Raw genomic sequence first — 13,755 nt, 5'->3', positions numbered from 1 at the left:
GTGGGACAGGCATGGGAGTGGGAAGTGTGGATGGGGCAGGGGTAGGGGGTGGGACGTAGCGCTGCAGGAGACCCACTGCTGCAGTCAGTGTCGAGTCTATCGACCTCAGCAAGCTGCGTTGGTCAGCCTGCGATGAATGAATGCCCTCCAAGTATGCCTCCATGTTGTGCAGCACTTGGCTGTGGCCATGGAGGACATTAAGGATCGCAGCCTGACCAACCTGCAACTGCCGCTGGATGTCCACAGACTCGGCATTGGCGGCAGCAGTGGAGACAGGGGCAGGGGGTGCGGTGCCTGGCAGGAAGGAGACATGTGGTGACCGGGCACGTTGGGAAGGGACACGAGCAAGTGGGAGGCGGCTGATGGCAATGGAGGGGGCGGGGCGAGATGTAGTGCCGCTGTCAGCTGCTGGTGCAGCCGCCGCCCACTCGGAGAGATCATCCTCGGACCCGTCAGCTTCATACTCTGTTGTGCCAGTCGACAGGTCCCCGGCTTCACTCTCCTCCGCCTCAGTCCCACTTGATGTGCCAGCCCCGATGTCACCGCTGGCACTGGTGCTCGGTCCCTCTGCTCCGTCAGTGCCCATGTCTCCCTCCGTGTCCCCCGACGATGCTGTGGGCAGGGTGAAGAGACAGAAATTAATCATACACCTGTATACATATGTCACATGAGTCCAATCTACATAGGTCACAGTGCATAGCCTGAAACAAAAGAAGAGTTACATCTACAAAACAAGGTACATATGTAGGGCATGCAAGACACAGTTGTTTGACCCACCATGCCACCGAAAAACTATGGAGAGCATGACACAATAGCAAATGAGATGGAATGGAATTTTGACTGAGGAGCAAGGCCCTGGGGACAATCCAGCACTGCATCTGCACCACACAGCGTGGCAGGAAATAGGGATGAGCAGGGACCATATCCAGGAACAAGAGGCACATGCAGCATAGGTTATACTGAAAACATGCCCACCATGACTGGCCCACTGCACCTTGAGTGCATGTCCAGACAAACATCACACACTGGCCAGTCCTAGCAAGGAGATATCAGGTTGTGACAGGAAGTCCATGCCCGCACCACCCACCCCCTACATGAGACTATTATTTGGAGACACAGGAAGCACTTACATCCCTTAGTCTGGGTGAAATACACATGGGATGCAACAAATCAAGGTTGCACACAAAATACCCAAGGTGCGCCTGTCCAAATAATCATGTACAAATGGGCATCATCAGATGATTGTAACAAGACACACAGGCAATGTCCACCGTGAGTATGAACAAGGAAAATCAGGTCAGTCTGTACAGTGGACACTTGTACTACATTTCACGTCAATATACATTTGGCCAGGGGACAATGGCACAGAGCACAACCTATGCTGTAGACACAGAGATTGTCAACATATTCGGATTACACACATGATACCTAGGAAAATATGCCCCTGGGGACAGTAGTGGCCACACAACTCCATGCTCCTGAATGGGAATGACTGCAACACACGCTACCATCCCCGCACTATGCGTACCGCACACTCATGCACATCATGTCACAGGCCACCACATAGGACATGCGTGCTGTAAGGCCTCACACTTGAGAGACTAACTCCCATGTCTGGACTCAGCATTAGTGCCAACTGACATGGAACCCACAAGACCAGAACTGGACAGGGCACAGGCAAGGTCCCAAAACCTGTTACACACCACCCCCACACATGATGCTGCAGGCATTGTACACGTGGAGAAGGTGCCAGGCTACATAACCTTGTGACGGAGTGACTTTACACAGACCAGGGAACACATTGCAAGGAGGGGAAGGGAGGCAGGAGAGCACTGCAATACTGTGGGTAACAGGATCTGCACAGCACCATTAAACCCTGGCAGTGCATCCATGGAACAGTGCACTTACAAATGCTGGTGAAACACAACAAACACACATGTACCTACCCCCTTCCTGCTGCTGCATCTCCTGTAAGCGCCTGTCCAAGTCTGGAAATACCACCGCCAGCACACGCTTGTGGATGTGGGAGAGACGGCGGCGCCCGCGGTTCTTATGGCTCTCAGGTGAGTCCCCCAGCAGGACCCGTGCGATCCTCCGCGTCCAGCACCGGATATCCTGCCAGCGTTTCCTCACCTGGGACAGGCGCCGCTTCCGACCATCCGCACTCCTCACGGCACTGGCGGCGGTCAGCCAGATCTGCTCCTTGGCAGAGGCGCCTACCTGTGAGGATGAACAAGTGACACTACATCAATACACCTGCAACATGTCACAGAGACACATATGGGAACAAATTAGCTGGTTACAACAAGGCATGTCATGCAGCCAACGCATTGCACCTTTGCCATAGGGACATACTCCTCTGGGGAAGGGCAAAAGCAGTACGTGCCAGTGAAGGTACACAGGTGGAATGAGGGCAAAGACACAATCAATTATAAAGGCTCACACTGTGCATCACATCCACCCCTCCTGACTCTGGGCACTGCTGGGAGGACTCTGCACACACCCCTCCTAACTCTGGGCACTGCTGGGAGGACTCTGCACCCACCCCTCCTGTCTCTGGGCACTGCTGGGAGTGATAGGCACCCACCCCTCCTGTCTCTGGGCACTGCTGGGAGGACTCTGCACACACCCCTCCTGACTCTGGGCACTGCTGGGAGGACTCTGCACCCACCCCTCCTGTCTCTGGGCACTGCTGGGAGTGATAGGCACACACCCCTCCTGTCTCTGGGCACTGCTGGGAGGACTCTGCACACACCCCTCCTGCCTCTGGGCATTGCTGGGAGGACTCTGCACCCACCCCTCCTGTCTCTGGGCACTGCTGGGAGTGATAGGCACACACCCCTCCTGTCTCTGGGCACTGCTGGGAGGACTCTGCACACACCCCTCCTGCCTCTGGGCATTGCTGGGAGGACTCTGCACCTACCCCTCCTGTCTCTGGGCACTGCTGGGAGTGTTAGGCACCCACCCCTCCTGTCTCTGGGCACTGCTGGGAGACATCAGGCATTCCCCCCCCCTGGGACCCCCCCTACAGTACATAGCATGTGTGTCACACCTGGACACAATGGCAGAAGTCACAGTCACAAAAAAAGGGACACAGTCTGTGCTAGTAGCTCTGCACTCACCTGATACCCTGGTCGCCCATACAGCAGGGGGTACTGTGGGAGGATCACATCCAGCAATGCCAGGTTCTCCTCCAGGGTGAATGGCTGTGACCTCTCCACAGACCTTGACATGGTTCCAGGGAATCAGGAGCAGCAGCAGTGTGGTAGAATCGAAATATGTGCAGGCAAGTGCTCCCTCATGGGACCTGGCTGCCTTATATCTGCCTTGCTGGCCTGTTTCATGCACAGGAGTACAGAGTGATTGGTCACTCACCTTTGCATCCTATGTTTCCTCCAATCCCTTCAAACCTAGCACAGTCAGTGGGTTCTTATTGTGTTTTTTTCTTCAGCATGATGTCAACCCCACACACACATTACAACAAAGTAGACTCATTCCAACTGACTTCTGCTGTGCACCTTCCAGAACAAATTCAAACTTAAAACTTGGTCTCCATGACAACCGGCATGCATGTAGGCCTTAATACTTGTCCCTCATGTGTCCCCTATATAAAATTGAGCTTCACCCGCAGGTACGGTGCGTTCCGGGCCTCTAGGGCACCCCAAATGCATAGCAACGGCCCGTACACGCGTGCGTACGTTCACTATCACCATGGGTGTCCTCGCGTATGCGTACTCTTACTGGTACGGCCCGTACACACGCCTGTACGTTCACTATCACTACGAGTACGCATACGCGAGAACACCCATAGTGGTACGGACCGTACACACGCCTGTACGTTCACTATCACTATGGGTGTCCTCGCGTATGCGTATGCGTACTCGTAGTGATAGTGAACGTACAGGCGTGTGTACGGGCCGTACCAGTACGAGTACGCATACGCGAGGACACCCATGGTGATAGTGAACGTACAGGCGTGTGTACGGTCCGTACCACTATGGGTGTTCTCGCGTATGCGTACTCGTAGTGATAGTGAGAGTACAGGCGTGTGTACGGGCCGTACCAGTACGAGTACGCATACGCGAGGACACCCATGGTGATAGTGAACGTACAGGCGTGTATACGGCCCGTACCACTATGGGTGTTCTCGCGTATGCGTACTCGTAGTGATAGTGAACGTACAGGCGTGTGTACGGGCCGTACCAGTACGAGTACGCATACGCGAGGACACCCATGGTGATAGTGAATGTACAGGCGTGTGTGCGGTCCGTACCACTATGGGTGTTCTCGCGTATGCGTACTCGTAGTGATAGTGAACGTACACACGCGTGTACGGGCCGTACCACTATGGGTGTTCTTGCGTATGCGTACATACTGACCGTACACATGCCTGTACGCTCACCATGACTATGGGTACACATACGGCAGCACTCCCATAGTGATATGGGAACGTACACAGGCCCTCTTAGCAGCAGTACGGTGGTTTTCACACATCACAGTGGTGACAGGCAGCACACAGGAAGGAATAGGGCGGACATACTTGTCCATGGATGGACATCAAGGCATTGTCTGGGCAGTACTACATGTGTGGGGCACAGGTGTGACAGGCTGTGATGTGGCACATTACTCCTGAGTCGAGAAGGCACCAGATGTATGATGAGATGTGTACAGATGTAATGTGTGACGGTGCAATGTGTGCCAGGCATGCCCTTGACTCCTTTGACATGTGTGCATGTCGTACTGCACACTTGGGATGAGCGACACTGGCATGGCACGGACACCAACACACAGAAGTGTCCCCTGATGCCCGGTACAGGGGTTACCACACCTGACTTGTCACTCCCCACGGTGCACGATGTGACTATGTCATGTATGTGTGGGGGTTTCCCATTAGGTTGATGTTGGAGCACCCTCAAAAGCTACAGCTGTTGCAGCAACCAACATGTGTCTGTGTGTAGATTGACATTGCACACTGTTCCGCACACCATGCCACATGTGGTATCGGATGTGAGGTGCGTATGTATGCATGGGACATGGAGTAGCGTAACAAGGACATGTCTGCATCCTCTCTATGAATGTGTGGTGAGTCATGACATGTGCACCTTCATGGCAAGGTGTGTGGGCTGTCCTAGTGTAATGTCATGTGACCTGTGGCTCTAGTGTTCCGCTACCAGTCTCTGCAATCGACATCCTACTTCTGCTGATGTGTGGGTGTATGTCACTCCTGTCTTGCGTCTGGCTGTTCACTTGCACTGGGACACAGCTAATCCCATGCCATGGCATGTGGAGGTTCTCAATCTCCGTGTGTAGCTGGGTCTTGGTAGGAGTGTCACCTGCCAGCCATACGTGTCCAGGGCATGTGGCACATACCTGACTCCGTATGTAGCATATGTGTATAGACAGATTAACATGTGCTCAGTACAAATTAATTGTTGTTGTGGTGCACTCACTCTTCCTTGTCACTTCCAAATTACTGCAGAGCGCCGCCTCTTCCCCGAGCAATTCCGGACTTGGCTGACATGCGGGAGAATGACTGTATACGCTGCTACCGCTTCCCCCAACCGTTGATTCTGGAGTTGACGGCGAGGCTGGCACCACACCTGCAACCGCTGCACAGGTATCCTACGGCACTGACACCCAAGCTGAAGGTAATGGCAGCCCTACATTTTCTTGCCACGGGTACCTTTCAAAATACCATAGCTCATGTTGGTGGCATGTCCCAGAGCATGTTCTGCCGTGTGCTGCATGATTTCTTAGAGGCCATGTTGATTCACCTGGATGACTTCATACATTTTCCTACCCCTGAAATGTTGACTGAGGTCAAGCGTGGATTCTATGCCCTGGGAGGGATGCCCCATGTCATTGGGTCCATAGATGGGACACATGTTGCTTTGGTACCACCACAGGCACAGGAGGTAGCGTACCGGAATCGCAAGCACTACCACTCCATCAATGCCCTTGTGGTGTGTCTGTCCAACATGGTGATTTCACATGTCTGTGCTCGTTTTCCAGGATCAGCACACGATGCCTACATCATGAGGCGTAGCAGGGTGCCTGAAATGATGACGCAGCTGCGCAACGAACGAGCATGTGTTGTTGGTGGGTACAGTCTGTCTGTCCTGTATTTTGCGTAGACTTCCAGCACGACCGCTTCTCCTGTTCTAACGATGTCCATGTGCTTTCCATGTAGGGGACGCTGGCTATCCCAACATGCCATGGCTGATCACACCTCTCCGCAACCCCATCACGCCGGCCAAGCTCCGCTACAACACCGCCCATGGCCGGACAAGGCGAGTGATAGAGAGGACGTTTGGCCTGCTGAAGAGCCGATTCAGGTGCCTACACAAGACCGGTGGCGCACTCCCATATGCCCCGGTGAAGGTCTGCAAAATCTTCATGGTCTGCTGCATGCTGCACAACATGGCAGTTGAGAAAGCTGTGCCACTCATCCTGGATCAAGATGACGAGGACCATCCACCCGTGGAGGACGAAGGGCTTGGCAATGGGGCTAGTGATGTGGAGGATGTGGAGCCGCAAGAGGACATCCGGACTCGGCTCATACGCGACTTCTTTGCTTAGTGGTGAGTACCAGTGTCTGAGTGTGCACGCATTGGTCCCCGTGTGGCATGTGTTGTGATGTGTGTCTCCACCTGCATGTATGGCACGTGAGTCAGAGGTGTGTGTGGGTGTGTCACTGGAGTGATGGTGCCAGTGATGGTTGTATTTCCCCAGTCATAATTGTGACCTAGCATGTTGTCATCCATACATGTGTCGAGTAAATGCACATGCAAGTGGCTGTGCTTTTTGTGGCTGACTTCTTGTGTGTCTCTCTTCCCCAGGTACTTGCACATGCCGTCTGCTGCTTGCATTGTTGTGGCACTGCTATTCCTCATGGACACGTCATCGTGTGCTGACTCAGCGTTACAGGCACGTTTGGAAGTCTCCTTAGGGTAAGGGATGCATCAGGGGTGTATTGGGTGTGGCAGTTGTTCACGATGTATGCACACTGCCCCTGTCGATGTTTGGTTTCTCTGCAGACATGTTGCATCACCATGGTACACATGACATGCAGCTGGGTACACCTGAATAGATGGTCAGACTTGTTGACAGTCATCAGTGATGGGATAGTGGATTGTGATGATGGCATCAATGTGTGTAACACTGCCCTCGGACACATACGGTTTGCATTGGCTTGACATGCTGTGGGACTTCCACATCAGCGCATCAATGGTGTATGGCAGGCTCTCCGTGAGCAGCTGGGGGTGTTTAGCTGTTAGCCGACACTTGTGTGCCACTTCCATGGCTATCACGCATTTGTGCTGCAGAAGGGGGGTGCCAGTGTTGGACCCACATGTTACTCCACATGAACTGTTCATGTGTACTTCAAGTTGCCTCTGCAATCCCGAAAACATGACTAATAAAGGTGTCCCTATGCCTCCAAGGTGCCTCTTCTCAGTCAATGCTGGTGTGTTGCCACGGTGCATCCAGCATGTCTGGGATGGTTTTCCCTGATAGTGGCTATGTGTCTATGTGTCGAGTAGCAAGATGCAAGCTGTGTGTGTGGGATGAGACTGTATTGTGCATGATGTCCATGACTGTGTGGGTATTGTGACATGTGCCATCCCCATGCATCCAACGTTGGCCAGGCCCCCATTATCTGCATCCACCGGACTCAAGCTTGCAGGACATGGTTCTGCCACCTGTCTACACATACCTGGGTGCCCCCCAGGACACTGGACATGATCCCTGACCTCTGCGCATGACTGTTGCTGTACTCAATATGTCTGTCGGCACGGTTGTGCGGCTGTAACGCCCTGAACGTCTCAGGATCGTTTAACAGACACGATAATGAGAACGCAACCACTTGTGAAGGTTTAGTTATTTTAATGAAGGCAAAAATAATGCAAGGAATAAACAAAGGTTATAGTCACTGGAATCCTCCAGGCTAAGTACGTTACCAGCCCACAGCACGGATGGTCCTAGCCGTCCTCTGCATATACGCCGATCCCGGCGTATGCCAACAGAGGGCAGAAATGAAATGGCCGACAATGCCAATCGGTAGGCTGTGAGGGGCACGAAGAGTGTTGGGGAGAATCGAGGAGTCAGGGAAACACCCAGCCGGGGTCTCTACCTGAAGGGAGCAGCCGCTCAACCTCTTCCTCAGACTGCACCGGGACGCGGAGTCACCTCCTGGTGATGCGTCACCGATACCCCAATCACACGCAAAGAAGACTGAACCGAGAGCAGCCGCTCGATCGATCCTGTGGACTTCCGAGTCTGTAACGCGGCAAACACCTCCTGGTGTGCGTTACAGCTGGCAGTCCCTGTATCTCTGGTCGGGCTGGGAGTTACGACTCCAACCAGCAAAAGCGCCACTGCGCTTTGACTCAGCCGAGTCAAAAAGCGAAGCTCTATGGTTATCCGGTAGAGCCTCCGGGTCCTTCACAGGTGACGATGGGGCAAGACACGGCCCAGGGAGTAACGACTCGACCTACCTCCGTTCTTGCCTTACTGGAGCACCACTCCGGAACACTGCTCTTCACTAAGCAGGTACGTCGGTGTAAACACAATATCCGACAGCGTTGTACCTCCCGGTTCCTCCCTTTATAGGGCGTGTTTTCCTTGAGTTATGTAACAGCTCTCCTGTTTACATAAGGGCGTGTTTTCCTTGAGTTATGTAACAGCTCTCCTGTTTACATAAGGGCGTGTTTTCCTTGAGTTATGTAACAGCTCTCCTGTTTACATAAGGGCGTGTTTTCCTTGAGTTATGTAACAGCTCTCCTGTTTACATAACCTCTCAACCGCTAAGCATCCTGGGAGATGTAGTCCGTTTTCGCTGGTTACCGTTTTCCTCCCCTCGCATAACAGGAATTCTTGACAGTACATCCTCCCTCTCAGCGGCTCCCCACGGGTCCAGCGCTGGCAGGATAACGCCGATGGAACAAGGAGACCAAGCGCGGAGCATGAACCCCTTCAGCCGGTTCCCATGACTGCTCCTCCGGGCCATAGCCTTTCCATGCAACAAGGTACCACAGCTTCCCCCTGCGCCATTTGGACGCCCGTATGCCCGACACTTCATACTCCACCTCCGACTCCACGCATACCGGCCTAGGTGTCCCAGACGGCTTGGAGGGCGCTGGTTTGAGCAATGATACATGAAAGACAGGGTGTATCCGCAATGACTGGGGCAAGCACACCTTCACGTTCACGGGACCCATACACTTGGTAATTCGATAGGGGCCCATGTACCTGGGATGGAACACACTGTTCTTTCGAAACCTCATGTTTCTTGTGGATATCCAGACGTAGTCTCCAGTGCGGTACAGTGGCCCGGGCCTTCTCTTCCTGTCTGCCGCAGCCTTGTATCTTCTCTTGGCCTCTATTAGGACAGCCCTTGAGCGCATCAACGTGTCTTTTATGTGTGCCACCCTGTCCGCTGTGGCGGGAATCCTGTCCTCTCTGAACGGATGTAGAAATGGCAAGAACCTGGGATGTTGTCCATAGTTGCTATAGAACGGAGATGCCTGTGTGGAGCTGTGAGTGGCGTTGTTATAGGCTATCTCTGCAACCCATAGCAAGTCGACCCATTCTTCCCTGCCCTGGTCCACAAAACATCGCAGATACTGTTTGAGCGTTTGGTTCAGGCGCTCGGTTTGGCCGTCCGTTTGAGGGTGGTAGCTGGTGGACAGGGCGGTCTTAACATGCAGCGCAGTGCACCAAGTCTTCCAGAATTGCGCAGTAAACTGCGACCCCCGGTCCGACACGATCACCCCAGGTAATCCATGCAGTCGTACCACATTCTTTAGGAGTAGTGACGCCAATTCCCCGGCCGTAGGGACTCTCTTGCAGGGGATGAAGTGCCCCATTTTCGTCAAGTAATCCACCACCACCAGTATTGCCGTCATCCCCTGGTCTACCGGTAGGCCCACCACGAAGTCCAGTGATATGCTATCCCATGGTCTATCCGGGGTCGGAAGTGGATGTAAGAGCCCTTGGGTTCGGCCATGGTCGGCCTTCATGGTAGCACACGTAGGACACTCCTGTCCCCACCTCCTGACATCCACTCGCATGGTTGGCCACCAGAAATGCCGTCCCATGCTAGCCACCGTTTTTTCAAAGCCCAAATGACCTGCGCATGGAGAGTCATGGCACCAGATGAATGCTTGTTTCCTTAGCCTAGGCGTGGGTATCAATAGGCACCTGCCCTTCAGGGGTATCCCGTCCTTCAGCTGCCATTCTCTGTGACTGAGGAGCCACCTCCGCCATGCGAATGACCTGATCCCTCTCTTTATTCCCCTCAGGAAAGTATCCGGTTGGATAACCCCCAATACCATCCTCGGGGAAATGATGGAATGCTCGGTCGCAGGCAATGGTTCCTTAACTGCAGATTGACGGGACAGGGCGTCCGCCTTCCGGTTTTCCGTCCCCGGCCGATATGTGATGCGGAAGTTGAACCCCGCAAAGAAGATCATCCACCGCAGCTGTCTGGGAGAAAGGTGTCTTGTGGCCGTCATGAACTGTAGGTTCCGATGGTCCGTGTACACCGATACCACATGTCTTGCCCCCATCAACCAATGCCTCCATTCGGTGAAGGCGTCCTTGATTGCGAGAAGCTCCTTCTCCGCAATATGGTAGTTGCGTTCGGCGTCGTTGAGTTTGCGGGACATGTACGCAACGGGATGAAGCACCCCTGTGTCGTGGTTGCGTTGGGACAAGATAGCCCCCAGCGCCACATCCGATGCGTCCGCTTCCACCACGTAGGGGAGATCCGGATCGGGGTGAGCCAACACCGGCGCCTTACCAAACGCGCTTTTCAGGGCCTCAAAGGCTTTGTTCGCTTCAGGGGACCAGACAAACTCCTTGGACTTCCTCAGTAGCTGTGTGATTGGGGCCACCAATCCTGAAAATCCATCTATAAACCGCCTGTAAAAGTTGGCGAAGCCAATGAAACTTTGGACGTCCTTCACGCTTTGGGGCTCCGGCCATTCTTTCACCGCCTTGATCTTTCGTTCTGCCATCTCCTGTCCCTCTGGACTCAGCATCACTCCGAGGAATTCCACGGATGTGACGTGGAAGTCACACTTGCTGAGTTTACAAAACAGCATGTTTTCCCTCAGCTTTTGGAGCACAGCTTTGACGTGGTGTACGTGCTCCTCCACACTGGACGAATAGATGAGGATGTCGTCGATATATACGACCACGTAGATATCCATCTCCTCTCTGAATACCTCATTCAAAAAGTACTGAAAGGCTGCCGGGGCGTTGCACAGACCGAACGGCATGACGAGGTACTCAAAAAGGCCGAACCTGGTCTTAAAGGCGGTCTTCCACTCGTCTCCGTCCCTCATGCGCACCAGATGGTATGCCCCTTTCAAATCCAACTTGGTGTAGATACGAGCTTTCTTGACCTGTTCCAGAAGTACACTGATGAGAGGCAAGCGGTACCGATTCTTTACGGTTATCGCATTCAATGCCCTAAAGTCCACACAGGCTCTCAGCTTCCCATTAGCCTTCGGGATGAAGAAGAGTGGCGAGGCGGCCGGAGACTTGGACGGGCGGATGAATCCTAGCTTGAGGAGTTTATCCAGGTACCCCCGGAGATGCACGTTTTCAGGCTCCGTCAGGGCATACAGCCTGCCGCTGGGAACGCTGGCCCCTGGCACCAGGTCGATCTGGCAGTCAAACTGTCTATGTGGTGGTAGCACTTCCGCCTTCACCTCATCAAATACATCCTCAAAACTGTGATAAGCCTGGGGGAGAGCCACATCTTTTTCTGCCGCTGTAGCCACCGTCTGACTCCCGCTCTCATCTGCGTCAAGGGATTCCGTTCTTATTCCACAATGCAGGATGCAATACGGTGACGTCAGTTCGATGCGATGTGTTGGCCAATCCACAGAGGGGTTGTGTTTCTGTAGCCACGGCAATCCCAATATGACGCCATATTGGGGCGCTCGGATGATGTTAAAATCGATTTGTTCCAAATGGTTCCTCCCACATCTCATCGGAAGGACCCCCGTGTGCTGCCCGATGGGCCCCGTCACCAATCGCCTTCCGTCTACAGCATAGACGTCTTCGGGTACAGCTTTGGGAAGAAGCACTAGCCCTAGCCTGCATGCCTCGTTGTGGTCCATAAACATGCCAGTGGCCCCTGAATCCACCATGGCCACAACGGGTATCCACTGGTCATGCACTCCCACGTGCACCGTGAGAAACAGGTGTCGTTGTCCCTTAGTGACCGAGTTGGAAAGTGAAGGGATGGATGAGTGACTCCGAGATGCCCCTTCTTTGGTCTGGGAGTCCTCTAGTTTTCCGCCGGTACGTCCACCACGGCTGTTACCGACCGGTTGGCCCGATAACGTGACGTCTTCGGTTTGGCAGGGCATTCCCGTACGTAGTGGCCTTTTTTGCCACAATATAGGCACAATCCTTGTTTACGGCGTGACTCTTTCTCCGTGGCTGTGAGGCTCGCTCGTATTGCGCCGATGTCCATGGGTTCTCCCTTGGATGCGGTGGAAGTTTCAGGACTTCCCACTGTCACATAGGATGGAAGGGAGTTTCCTTTTCTCCCATGATCCCCCTTTCTTTCACTTAGCCTATGTTCCAGCCGTAATACCAGGTCGATAAGGCCCTCACATGTCTTGGGTTGTGGGTCAATATGAGCCACGGCGTCCTTGAGCTCATCGCACAGCCCGTGATGGAAGAGCGCCGTCTGTTTAGCAACAGGCCACTTGGTTTCCGCAACCAGCCTTCGGAACGCGTTGAGATACTGCACCAGGTCGTAGGATCCCTGTCTCAACTCAAGCATTTCACGGTCCGCCGTGTACGAGTCAGCCCTTCTGTCGAAGACTTTCAGGAATTCCTCGCGAAAAGCACCCCAATCACATAAGATGGAGTCGTCCCTGCTCACCAGAGGTACGGCCCATTGTGCCGCGTTTCCAGCCAAATAGGATATAAGGAAAGCCACACGAGCCTGACTCGTGGGGAACGCCCTTGGTTTGCACGATAAATGTAGCGCCACTTGTGTGAGGAATACCTGCACTGTGTTAGGATCCCCACTGTACCTCTCTGGTGTAGCCAAGGGGACGGCTACCGGCATTTCCACTACTACCGCAGGGGTCTGGTTCGTGAGGGAGGTGCTGGGCGTGAGCGGGTCCAATTGGATAGCATCCAGTCTGGCTTTTACGTCGGCTGTTTCTTGCCTGGAGGCAGCCAATTCAATTTGCACGGTCGCTAAAGCAGCCAGCACATCATCAAGTGTTGCCATGTCTGTTATCGACCGGGAGACAGTTAGTGTTATTAAGGTCGGATATTTTGTAACGCCCTGAACGTCTCAGGATCGTTTAACAGACACGATAATGAGAACGCAACCACTTGTGAAGGTTTAGTTATTTTAATGAAGGCAAAAATAATGCAAGGAATAAACAAAGGTTATAGTCACTGGAATCCTCCAGGCTAAGTACGTTACCAGCCCACAGCACGGATGGTCCTAGCCGTCCTCTGCATATACGCCGATCCCGGCGTATGCCAACAGAGGGCAGAAATGAAATGGCCGACAATGCCAATCGGTAGGCTGTGAGGGGCACGAAGAGTGTTGGGGAGAATCGAGGAGTCAGGGAAACACCCAGCCGGGGTCTCTACCTGAAGGGAGCAGCCGCTCAACCTCTTCCTCAGACTGCACCGGGACGCGGAGTCACCTCCTGGTGATGCGTCACCGATACCCCAATCACACGCAAAGAAGACTGAACCGAGAGCAGC

This window comes from Triturus cristatus, chromosome 11 (genome assembly GCF_964204655.1).
Source record: "Triturus cristatus chromosome 11, aTriCri1.1, whole genome shotgun sequence".
NCBI lineage: Eukaryota > Metazoa > Chordata > Amphibia > Caudata > Salamandridae > Triturus > Triturus cristatus.
This window is presented reverse-complemented; position numbering follows the sequence as displayed.